Source organism: Leptidea sinapis, chromosome Z (assembly GCF_905404315.1).
Source record: "Leptidea sinapis chromosome Z, ilLepSina1.1, whole genome shotgun sequence".
NCBI classification, from domain to species: Eukaryota; Metazoa; Arthropoda; class Insecta; order Lepidoptera; family Pieridae; genus Leptidea; species Leptidea sinapis.
The window spans coordinates 13,978,676-13,990,800 of record NC_066312.1 but is presented as its reverse complement, the minus strand read 5'-3'; the positions used below and the strand labels follow the sequence as shown (position 1 = coordinate 13,990,800).

At 34.7% G+C, this 12,125-nt stretch overlaps 1 protein-coding gene across 3 annotated transcripts in view; it reads right to left on the bottom strand.

Moving 5' to 3' along the window:
* Nucleotides 1-11,714, bottom strand: part of LOC126978565 (frequenin-1) — a 201,373-nt gene extending 189,659 nt beyond the window's left edge. For all 3 annotated transcript variants that reach the window (XM_050827518.1, XM_050827513.1, XM_050827514.1), the window contains exon 1: nt 11,538-11,714. The gene's annotated coding sequence lies outside the window, so the exon portion shown is untranslated. The remainder of the gene's footprint in view (nt 1-11,537) is intronic.
* Nucleotides 11,715-12,125: the final 411 nt, after the last annotated feature.

The following is a 12,125-nucleotide window of genomic DNA, read 5'->3' as shown; positions in this document are numbered from 1 at the left end:
GCCGGCTTAACAAAGAAAGTCAGAGAAAAAACGGTCGTACAAAACTATTTCTTAAGAACGGTGCCTTAAAGATGAGAGATATACTATAGTTTTGTATATATGCATGAATTAATACAGTAATATACATTTGGCACCCTTGGAACAACTGGTTCTGGTGCAAATGTGCTAATGCAAAGACGAGGGTAATAGCTAGTATAGACTTACTTATTAAATCTTCTAACATTGATTAATCGCTACTAATATTATAAATGTAATGTAAGTTTTTCGCTTTCACGCCTAAGCTACTGAACCGATTTTGATTAAATTTAGTACAGAGATAGACTAGAGCTTGGGAAAAAAAAGGCTGCTTTAATTACGAAAACATACATATAGCACTTGAAATAGGGGGTGGAAGTTTATATGGGTATTTTCGTCATTTTCGGAGATAAAACCATATAACTTTGTATTTAGTCACTTGGTATGTAATAAACATAAACATTTGTTCGAGCATTTTTGAAAGTTTGACCTACATGGGAATGAAATAGGATATTAAAGTTTGTAGGGAAATACTGTTAAAGAGACTGGCCACAATGAAAACGGATCCGTTGTATCATTAAATAGCGCCAACAGCACCGGAAAGAATAGTTGTTTGTGTATTAATTACAAAGTATCCTAAAAAATTGATATGCTGCCCAAAGTAACTATTTCACACGGACGAAGTCCCGAGTAAAAGCTAGTATTGTATAAAACAATACACTGAGCTATGAGTAAGATAAATGTCTTTGTTGTGTTGTATACAAAAGAAATCCTTTTGTATTTCCCACTATTTTATTCAAGTCTGTGCGGGCAAGGTTCAATCATTCATGTGAACATTAATAATTATAAAGTTTATCCTATATTTGAGTCTATTTTTTTCATAGTATAACAAAATATCTCAAGTGATTTAAAGTCAAAGTTTAATAAACTTTATTCAATTAGGCTTAAACTAAGCGCTTTTGAATAGCGACTATATATATTTCTTTTAAATTACGGGATCTGCATATCTACAACTTCTTCTTCGCCGTTACACTCTTGACAGAGCGGTCGTGGTCATCACGAAGTGAAATCTTTTCAGGCAGATGTAATTCGGCCCACGAGACTTCGCCACTTTTCCCTGGTGGCCGATAGTTTGGTGCACTCATACAATGGACCCCCCATAGCGGACTTAATTTGGTCGGTCCATCGCATGGGCGACCGTCCCCGCCCTCTGGTGCCCTCCACTTTGCCCTGAATGACAAGGCACTCAATGCACTCACTCTCGCGCCGGGAAATAAAGATATAAGAACTTAGATATAAAAACTTAAGAATGCGACTGTGTATTGACACCGAAAGGCGTTGTTTTATGCTACATATCTACATATCTTCGCAAAAAGTATAGGTCATGAGAAGAACATAAAAGAAACTCAACGGCCACTCTTTTCAATTAATAGAGTATTTTATAATGGCTGTAATATATAAAACAAATTAGTTTTCAAGGTGCTGCATCCAATATATAAATCGTATTCAAAGTTTAAAGGGTTTTTAATATTATATATTTTTAAAAAGTAATAAAGGATAAATTGTATGAATATACATTTTTCTATATTGGATACATCAACCTTTAGAGCTTGAATTCATTCAATAATTATATTTCAAATTCAAATTCATAAGTAAATTCTTAAAATATACTTAGGTCAATCTCTCACTTATAAAAATTGGAAAAATCGATACACAAATTACAGTAAACCCTGATTTGAACTAAATATTTTTGTTTGGAATTAAATTCGGGTGAAACCGAAGTGGGAATCTAGTACATTATACAACAATTATGTAAATATGTGTCAGTGAATAAATCAAAAGCAGTATTTAAACCGACAGCTTTGAGTCTCGGGAATGAGGTATTGAATGGAAAGTTCTTTCTGAATTCAAAGAATGTATTCATCCCGTCTTAATCTCTTTGTTTTTCACGTAATAGACAACCTTAAGCTGCGATGATCCTAATGAGCCACTTGGATACAAAGTTTTCAGTTTAAAAACCTGGCTTTATAGACTTGTAGTGGTATTATTCCGAATAAGGCCTACTTTTAAATGAACGTAGGTTTATCAAAAGTCTTTAGTACAGCGCGTGCTCGTTTTGCGCCTCGTTTTTCTGGTATACAAGAAAAAAAAGGTTGTTTCAATCTTAAGCATCGAGAGATCACTACCATTAAAATTAGAATACAAATCCTCTAAGCTTGGTTTTCTACTTTTACGTGACATTGGCTAACTTGACCTTCCACAGAAGCCACAGTAGGAAGAATAGAATAGATTAAAATAAACGAAAATCCAGTACCACATAAAGATGTGCAACTACTGGAATTAGAACCTGAAACCTCTAGCTTAGTAGACAATAGTTAGACAGGGTCACTAACCACTAGGCGATATCTGTCGTCAATATAGATGGACGGAGTCATATGTAGATGGATGCTCAAAGACTAATGTAAAATCGGCAGGCAATACCTTTGTGATCAATGTCAAGTAGGTCACTGGCCGCATTTGATATATTTAATATGCCTAAATCAAGGATAGCGGAAATAATTTTACAACCAACGAAATTGGATGAGATCTCAATAAAATTCTCAAAAGTTGATTTCAATACGAACTCGATGATAATTATACTGCCATCGTTAGCACAATATAATTAGGTCAAGTGTGAGTTGCATTTAAATATCAGAAGTTCCAAATAAAAATTAATAAATTGGTATATTTCGCTGGTGTGTATTCATTTAAAGGAGAATAAAGGGAGAATACCCGCCTAGGTTTATCTCAGGAATCAAAATGAAATAAATATAGTAGTTATTTGCTTAATTTTTGCCATCATCTGGCCATCAGAATTAATGATTTTAACGGGAGATTCAATTTAAAAATGCTTGGTAAGTGATACGCTATAGCCATTCCAATTGAATGCCACTCAGGAATCTTGAAAAACCAATAAAATCAGCAGAACCTCATCTGAACCTTAAGATGTTTTGTGTCAGCCTTTTACTTTCACTAGCTCCTTTTGATCATCTTTTGTAAAATAATTATTGGCCAGCTATTTAGTCAAGGGCGTGCATACCATAAAGGCAATTAGGCAGTGCCTACATGCGAAAAACCTAGTTAAGTATAGCACTTGTATTGAAATTGATTTAGTTTAATTTGGTTCCGTTATTTTATAACCAAACTTCTATTGAACACGCACTCATAAAATTTTTCCTTACGCTAGATACTAAATACCTACTGTAGGCAGTCTCCAGATTGCATATTCGATATGCAATTTCAATAATTAGACCTCAAAACCTAATATCTACTGTGCTAATACTGTCTTTATAAAACGCATCGACGACTAGTAAGATCTACAGGCCTACCTTGCATAAAAATAAATGCATGCAGTGGTTTTATATATATATATATGAGGGAATAGTGTTTCAGACAAAACAAGATGAAAGTACTCTGGCATTATATTAAAAAAGTTACAGGTAAAACTTGGATATGTAAAGCAAAAATATGAAATTTATGCGAAAAGTCTGAGCGAAACCTATGTTTGCTGAAAATAAAGATAAACAAAACGATACCTAGATGTTAACAAACACGACAGACATAGGTTTACTGACTTTATTTTTAAAAGAGATTTACTCCGATTTTATTCTGGATTTATTTCGTGAAAACTCGCTGGGTCCAAAATACACCTACACTATTAGAATGTTCAATTAAGTATTCTCATTGGAGACTTATATCTAACCTCATAATAATATTGTAAGCAACATCTGTTTGTAAAATCTCTTGATAACTGCGTTATTAGAGTCTGCTTATTAACGTAACATACCCGTGGACATTGCCGTTGGTTATGCACTTAGTACTACTTATGTTATTTCTTCCTCTAATGTAATCATCTCGTGTGTAATTGTATTGTGTCCCAAATAAAAAAAAACACAGTTTGTAATCCAAATGTCTCTTAGGTTAAACTCGCATATAACATAAGTTTTCTAGCAGTAATTATTAACAAAATAATCTAATTAATATTAAATATAAAAAAAAGCTAACTCTTTTGATATAAAACGCAAAGTTAAATTTAAGTTGGACTTGCTTTCATATTAAAATTTTCAGTTCAAACTTAATTTTATAACTTAACTTATACATATACATACATTGGATATAATATACAGGCCCCCAAGGAAACATATACGTAAACTTTGTACAGTTAATTTTCATTAAAACCTTGTTAAATTCATGCAAGCAACCCTAATGCGCCGCACAACACATACTTCTAAGTTGGTATTTTAATTAAAGCTAAAATATTCTCGATAAACATTCTTATTGTTGTATTACTTTCATTATTGTAAGAGGCGGTCACTCCAAAGTATTCATCAAACCATTAAGTTCACTCGGGTGAATGCTCACCGGAATGAATGTCTCATTTTTCTTTATTCCATGTTCACACTTAGCTGGAAAAGAACATTCACCTCTTACGTCTAGCAAATAATTTAATTTGTGGTATTTCTGATATTTTTATTACCAGTGGGAAGCTACTTGCATAGGATGCTGGCTAGATTATGATTACCGACCATTGTAGCTATAAACCTTATAACCCAGTAGACCCTACATATAATATATTTGAACTGGATGCCGGCTAGATTATGGGTACCACAACGGAGCCTTTTTCTGCCGTAAAGCAGTAATGAGTAAACATTACTGTGTTTTGGTCGCCGTAGCTATTGAAATTACTGGGCAAATGAGACTTAACATTTTATTTCTCAGGGTGACGAGTGGTATTGAAGTGTCACTCAGAATTTTTGGGTTTTTCAAGAATCCTGAGCGTCACTGCATTGTAATGGGGAGGGCGTATCAATTTCCATCAGTTGAACGTGCTGATTGTCTCATCCCTTATTGTAATAAAAAAAAATTGTTCAAGGAAATAAAAACACTGGTAGGAGCGTGCATTGGTTTTCTAACAATACAGGCACTGTATATCTAACAAATCGTAGTTGAGCTTTGGAATATGCCAAAAATTGCTTAACGTAGGTGTCTAGTATATAGCGTACGAAAATTTTGATGAGTTCGTGTTTATTAGAAGTTTGTTTATAAAACAACGGAATCAAATTAAACTTAATCAACTTTAACACTAGTGCTATATATATTTCGGTTTATAACGAGTTAGGCACTGCCTAATTGCCTATGTAATATCCCCTGGTCAATAGCCGTAGGTGCGACATACAGAGCTTCAGGTACATTATTGATAGAAATAGCCGATAAAGATCTCGAAACATATCGGATTTGGTACAAAACCATCAGACGCCGTTTGGTAGCTACGACTAGGACTATATTCGATGACATTAGTCCATCGCACAAAATTATTAGTTTCTATTCATTCACAAAACTCCTTTGTGCTCTTAATAGTGATTTTCATTATTATAACACTAGAAATAAGGGTTTGCTTGTAACTAATTCTAGTAGGCTTCATAAGATACATAACAGCTTTAAAGGTAAATGTATACACTTTTATAATATAAGTCCCAGCCTTTGTTCAGGCATTATCTATAAATAAATTTAAATGTTTATTAAAATATGGCTCTAGCCTCTATCGTAAATCCTATGACTACACAGATGAATATCTAACTAATCCGACAGCCTGGGACTAGATTTTGATTATTTTAAAGCAATAGCAATGACAGTACAATATTGTATTTTTTATTAAAAAGAACGCAAAAAATAATGCTGAGAGAGTTTCTTGCGCCACTTGCTCTCTCTCAGATTTGTTTCCGAAGCGATAGTACCTAGTATATTAGAAATGACTTTTATAATAAATGCCTTTTATTTATTACCAGATTTTGTGCGATGGAAAATGCGTGCGATGGTACGGTACCAAATCGCGTCTGAAGGTTAAGCAAGTGTATTTTAAGCATTTTATTTGAAGCCAATTTTACCGCGACCATTTAACTGAATTGCAACAGAATACAAGACAATGTAGCCGAATCTAAGTGAATTTTCTCTTAGTGTTCAGATCACACAGATTTTTAGTGCATTTGGATGCAAATACCCAATACAGGTAGCTTGGTTACCATTTATACTGTAATCTCATGTAAATTTATAAAATATATTCTAACATTTTGTTTATTAACAAGTAAAAGACCTAAGATATCTTTTACTATTTCTGTGATACTACAGCAGTTCAATATTAGAAATAAGAAATATACATCTACTACAATAATAATCATCTATACAGACACACACATACTACATACGCCTCAAATACACAACACTCTCCCTTACATACACGAGTCAAAATATCTGGATTTAAGTTTAAAAAAAAATACTTTATTTAATAATAACAAATTTTTTATCTTACTTTAACAAATGTATTACTTAAGCTATGGTAATGTGAATGATGCTCCTCGCCAATGCTACAACCAACCACACCGCTCTCGAAGGCGTAGGCGCGGCCGTGTACATCAAACCGCTGCCACTCGTCACTCTGACGATTTCCAGCGGCCACAACCTAATATATAATACGATTCACACACTTTGATAGAAGCCCGACGAGATAGTCCTCGTCCTGTAATCGTTTAACACCACTCACACTCACATCACAATTCACACACCTACAATAACACTACACACAAATAGTCACACACTTACATACACTCACACACACTTACATACATATATCACCGCACTCGCCGGCGAGTGCGAAGTCTCTTCAAACTTAGAGTCCACTGGACTAACAGATATATTAGATCGTTAGTGATCTTCTCTCCATCCAGCCTAGTGAGCAGGCGGTACGAGGTTCGAGTCTCCTTCCGAGACGCCCCGCGCCTGTGAGCCACATCTTCGGCCTCCAAGGCCTCCGCCCGGCTTCGCTGTAAAAGCCTTCAGGGCTATCAGCACAGAGGAGGTTTTTAGTCGGTAGGAGTTGTTTACACCCGAGCCCGACATATGGGCCCGGTTCCAGGGTCTTCAATACGTAAATGTATTTTACTACTCTCAAAAAAAAAAAAGGCAGTGCTACTGTATATATACTGTGGTGCGATACTGCAGCGCGGGTAGAGATTTACCGTTGTGTATGATGTTATTGAATACCAAAAATGAACTCTAAGGTTCTGGGTAGCTTGACTCACGTACATACACACACACATACACACATGTAACCTTAAGTTGTTAAGTTTATATTCTAAGTAGATTAGTATAGTAATAGTAAATTTGTTACCATAATATGATTTGTTAAATCATAAATGTTATTTCTTTTGTTTAATACCTATAGTATAGTATACCTATATACAGTAATCAGATTTGGCCTTATTCTTCTACTTTATATAATAACTAGCTGACCCGATAGACGTTGTTCTGTTCATAATTAAAAAAAAACTCCTGCGAGTGGAATTTGTAATGTTTTTGTAAAATGTTTCGTAAAATCCGTTCTTAGCTGACCTCTACTCAGCGAAAGGAATATTCCTACAAAATTTCAAGTATCTACGGCTTATGGTTCCAGAGATATCGTGATGACTGACTATATACGTGGAAATCTCTTATATACACTGGCCTTCAAAAGTAAGTATCGCACTTTTAAAATTGGGATAACGTTTTAAGTTCACAAGATATACTTTCGAAATAAAAAGGACTCCAAAGAGAATTTAATTTTGTACATAAAAACTTTATAGTCGGTAACCTTCTTTTAAGAATTGGCTGAAAAAAAACATCAAAAACAAAACCATTCCTTTTTCAAAGTGGACGTTTCCGAATTACAGTACATGTATGGGCTGGCATATCTTCAGAAGGTCGCACAGAGCTAGAAGCCATAGAAAATGGCACCCTCACTGGGCAAAGATATGCTCAAGAGATTCTCAATGAGTATGCAGGGCCGTATTTAGCAAATATGAGTGATGCATGATAATGCCCGGCCACACACGGCTCATATCGTACAAGAGTATATTCAGGAGGTCGGTTTCAGCGTGATGGCTTCGCCATCAAGAAGTTCTGATCTCAACCCGATTGAACACGCCTGGGATGAGCTTGGGAGGCTAGTCAGAAATCGCAGACCTAGGTGGTGGTACCCTCAGGGCACTAAAGCAGGCCCTGGTAGAAGAATGGGAGAATATTCCCCAACATCGGCTCCGAAACCTAGTGTTCAGTATGCCAAACCGGCTCGAAGCTGTAATCAGAGCTCGAGAAGGCAATACCAGTTATTAAAAATTAAATAACATGTAATACATTTTAGTTGAATTTTCTTACACTAAACTAATATAATATAATATAAATCGTTAATAATCGTTAATCAACACTTGTCCTTGTAAGACCTTTTAAGTGATTTATTTCTTGAGTATATTTTTTTTTTCTTCAAATTGATCACATCTTCAACATTTGGCTCACAAGCTTACTCTCAAGTTAAAAGCCTCCAAGGGTCGTGAGATATCTGAAAGCCAATGTACCCGCTTGTGTTGCCCAACGAAGCAAAATACTATTGTACCGACAAAATATAACGATTTTTTTTCATTGTAATGTTTTTTTAATAATTAAAATTTTGTTCAGTCAAACTCAATCTCAATAATTTCATCTGTCTAGAGTAATTAATCTGCAAGATACTAATATTAATTGTTTGACACACTTTTACACAAATTATACACACTTAAACATACATAAATACGTATATACATCCATAACTAGGAAACAAACATCCTTATTCATCATAAAAATATTTGCACATACCGGGATTCAAACCCGGGACCTCTAACTCAGTAGGCAGAGTCACTAACCACTGGGCCATATGGGTCGCCAAATATCTGGTAAACTGCAAATAAATCTGAAAGTAACAATCTTATTCTGTGGCGCAATAACAAGTGAACATTCAAAGTAAGAAAAATATACAATAATTATATGAAGTGACTATTTGTACGGGTAGTAAACGAATAAATTATATAGGGTAGTGCCAGAACCGAATTGGCCCTATTTCACTAGTAGGACCTAAAAACAAATTAACATTGTTAATCAGAACGCACGAGCTGAGCGTAGCGTGCCGCGACAGAGGCTGGCGAGTGCCAGAACCGAATCGGCCCTTGTTCACTAGTAGGCAAACTAGTAGTTCACTAGTAACAAATTTAAATAATAATAAATTGTTCGTACTAAATGTTTGTTTTATGACTTTGAACCTAAAATTAAGAGTTGTACCTACAGTTAGCGTGCAATTTGAATGCAGGCGCGTCCTGGGATAAAGTGCGGGAACATCTCCCCCCGCTGTCGCACGCTACACCTCGTGGGCCTAGAATGTAGTGGTGTGTCGACCTCTATAGCTCAGTGGTTAGTGACCCTGCCTACTGAGCTATCGGTCCCGGGTTAGAATCCTGGTAGGTGAAATCATTTATATGATGAATATAAATGTTTGTTTCCGAATCATGGATGTCTATATGTATTTAAATGTGTTAAAGTATGTATATTTTATTAAATATATCGTTGTCCTGCACTCATAGTAAAGGCGTTTGGGGCAAGATAATTCGTGTTAGAGTGTGTCAATTTTATTATTAATAGGTACTAAAGTTGCCATCCTGTGTTATTTTTTATTTCAATATTTCTCTGACCCGAGTCCATTTGGTTACGTTCCAAACGAGTTTTTATTCATCGGCAATTATTATTATTATTTTTTTTATCACTTGAACCCAGTGTTAAATGGTTAACTTGTTTAAATTTATCGACACACTCATGATTATCGTCATCAGTTATAAAAAGGCCACAGCACTATCGCATACCTTAACTCTGCATTCAACTTGCGCGTTATCCGTACACAATGAAAAGGTACGAATTTGTTATCTCGTATGTACGGCTTTATCATAGAGACTTGTGTATCATACACACTATAGATAACTATTACATTCGCAAATCGATCAATCAGCTTTTATCATAGACACGATCTAATACTCGATACGTTTATGCATGTCGATGTTATCGATACTGAAATTTATTACAAACAATTGGTTGAAATGTAGACATTTAAATATAAATGTATATGTATATATAATATGTTTGAAGCGTTTAAGCAAAAAGTAATCATATATCGTGAACTATAATGTCAAATAAAGTCAAGAAAATAATGTCAAATAAATGTTTTTTAAATATACAAGAAATACATGAATTTATAGTAAAATCTAGAGTCATAATGTATATTTGGGCATGACCCTTAAAATGCATAAAAGGGATTTATTTTCTCAAAAGTGAAACCCTTAGAATTCTTTTTGATGTCAAATACCACCGACGCTTTCTGAAACAAATGGCGCGCTGAGGGAGAAGAGCCCGTACAAGAAACGAAACTCTCCCAGCATTCTTTTTTGTGCTCTTTTGAAATAAGTACCTACCTGGGTAGTTAATACCTTGAGTGAGACTTAGTCGTGAGTCACTTTAACAAACTACTTTTTACGTGTTATAAAAGAGCTACTGAAAACCCAGATGCTGTCAGCTATTTTAACCAACGGGTAAGTCTAGCTATCCAAAGCGGAAATTCTGTTAGTTTTCCTGCAATAAACACTTCCTAATAATGATCATTTTTAATAGATGTTATTATTTTAACCAGCATAGAAAACAAGTAATCCTTGTTTGGTATCAAGTATTTCAAAATATTATTTCTCTTCTTTTATGTTATTTTCGTAGACAAGAATATGAAACAACAATTTATCGAGATTTATGCAGATATAAATTACAAAATACATTATTATTTTTACGTAAATTTCCTTATACATCACTAAAATAATCCCTATCCAACAAACCATTAATGTAACCTTCATAAAAAAGGATACAATACTAGAGGCACATTATATAAGTGCTACGCGATTGCTACGGCCTACGCATTCTTTAAGTTATAACAGTCACAGTAATATTTTAATACTCAATTATAGGACCTGGTACCGTTATAGATATTTATGTGAAAATACGCAGTGTTTACGATATATAGAAGAATAGAATAAGCATCCGTTATCAAATGCTACATCCAAAAGTAATTGTTAAGTAATGAGTCAAAATAATAAAAATATAAACAAAAGAGGAAATATTTGTATTTCGACCATCACTATTTTCCAAGGTCAAAGACCCCAATAATACCGCGGCAAACCCCTCTTGATCCTGATTAAACACCCAACACGATGGAACCAAACGAAAGTGAAAGAATAAAGAAACTTTTTACGAATTCAGTCTGAAATTATATTTTTGAGACGTTTTGTCTTATTTTAACTGCTATAGTCACAATCGCAAAGATTTTGGCGCACTTCCAAATTAATTTATTACATTAAAGGTATTTTATCTCAATCACGAGTGAGCTAACAGAAAATATTTTGTAGTTTTTTTTTATACATAATGTAATATAATTGAAAGAATGCAGCATGTACCTAAAAATAAATCTCATGTAATACAAAATAAACCAGTGTGAATAAAATCGCCCAGCGTAATACATATGCAATTATTCGAACAGAATAAACAGTTATATAACAAACAAATATCATAGAACACGTGGTTTAAGCTACGAAAAGTAATCGTAAAGTTAAACTTACCGGCTTCGCAGTTGCAAATAAGTGAACAGAAGTGTAGATATTAATAAGTCAGTTATTCAGAAATGTGGTTTGCCGAAAGTATGTGACTCGAGCGTGGAAGTGTCGCGGCGCGAAAGGCGGGCGGAATGGGTCGCGATAGAACGCAAGGCTTAGTCGGACAGGTCCGTACTCCGGGGCGGCTCGGGTAGGAATTGCCGTCACCCTCCACAAGGGTTATATAACGCGCGATGTAGCGCAACTCTCCGACCCCTCGCCCCTCTTTTAGGGAAAGATGAATGAGGAAAGTTTCCCTAATTGACGCTAGTCCACGGATCGCACTAAAATTTTACCCGCGTACAGATACATAAAGTATTTGACTCCTGCTATGTTAACAGCTCAGCATTTATATGGCTACCCTAGAGGAAGTGTTGGCTATTGTTTTTTATTTCTCATGAACTTAACTACATATAAACCTGAGCATAGTTAACGAATATATAAAAAGTGGTATTAAATACAAGACTTACTCTAAAATAATATTCAATCAACTTTAGACCTTAAATACGAGCGTGTTTTTTTTCAATATTATACTCGAATAACCATCTTATCTAT